The following is a 1108-nucleotide window of genomic DNA, read 5'->3' as shown; positions in this document are numbered from 1 at the left end:
CACTGACCCCCAATGTAAGGAGCATTGCCCCCACTGACCCCTCATTCCTCCCTGATGGGGGTGACAACTCTAAAGCTGCAATTATTGTCCATCTGAAAATGCCAGTCGCCTGGCTGGTCCCGGGAAGCATCATGTGACTCCTGAAGTCAGAGGAAAGTCACGCACATGACACAAGAATTGCTGAAGCCCTTGGAAATAATGGCGGCCTATAGGTGGACCCCAAATCCCTTTTTACTGGGTAGGGCCCACGAGAGGAGGAGCTACAACCCACCAGTGATAGAAGACACGGCTTACCGGTGGCGTCTCGGAGAGGCACACTCTCATGGCAGTCAGCAGGACATCATGTGACACGAGCTCGGACTCACCACAGTCATGCAGAGAAGCTGCCAGGACAGTAGCTGCAGCCTAGGAATAGAATAAGCTGCAATCAGATACAAACCTGTGTGACTAGGCTGCGATACACGCTGTATACTACTTCTGAGACTACATAAAAGTCAGACATGGCAGCTTCCACCAGAGCCCAACCACCCAAGCAATTTGCCCATTCATTGTATGTGATCGGCCTCACCACAAGAGACGGGACGCTGCATGTCAGAAGACGAGGGAGGGCGCCCCCTGCTGGTGACAACCTGTAACACACAACACAGACATTATCAGCACTGCCATGTGTAGAGTGTCACCACAACGTATTCTGGAGAGACTCACGTGTCAGGGAGCGCCTGCAGGCGAAGGGCCACGACTGAGACCAGGAGGACACAAAGTTCCGTTATGTGAATACGAGAGACATCCGAGAGATCAACCTGAAATAGAACACACAGCCAATCATTCATGGGGGAGAAATGGGCACTAGGCACATAGAGTGGGGGCCTATGGGGTGGAGGCCTATGGGGTGGAGGCCTATGGGGTGGAGGCCTGTGGAACGGAGGCCTATGGGGTGGAGGCCTGTGGAACGGAGGCCTATGGGGTGGAGGCCTATGGGGTGGAGGCCTGTGGAACGGTGGCCTATGGGGTGCAGGCTTATGGAACGGAGGCCTATGGGGTGGAGGCCTGTGGAACGGAGGCCTATGGGGTGGAGGCCTGTGGAACGGAGGCCTATGGGGTGGAGGCC

The 1108-nt window shown here is 55.6% G+C and overlaps 1 long non-coding RNA gene across 1 annotated transcript; it reads right to left on the bottom strand.

Annotated features, from left to right (window-relative positions):
• Positions 1-298: 298 nt before the first annotated feature.
• On the bottom strand, positions 299-796 carry LOC108804145. Its single transcript, XR_001942334.1, has 3 exons — positions 706-796; positions 569-629; positions 299-405 (listed from the first exon to the last, which is right to left on the bottom strand). It is a non-coding gene; the product is annotated as an uncharacterized LOC108804145 (long non-coding RNA).
• Positions 797-1108: the final 312 nt, after the last annotated feature.

Source organism: Nanorana parkeri, unplaced genomic scaffold (assembly GCF_000935625.1).
Source record: "Nanorana parkeri isolate BGI_ZX_2015 unplaced genomic scaffold, ASM93562v1 scaffold5492, whole genome shotgun sequence".
Classification (NCBI taxonomy): Eukaryota; Metazoa; Chordata; class Amphibia; order Anura; family Dicroglossidae; genus Nanorana; species Nanorana parkeri.
Note: the sequence above shows the minus strand (reverse complement) of the source record. Positions and strands in the feature narration are given on the sequence as shown.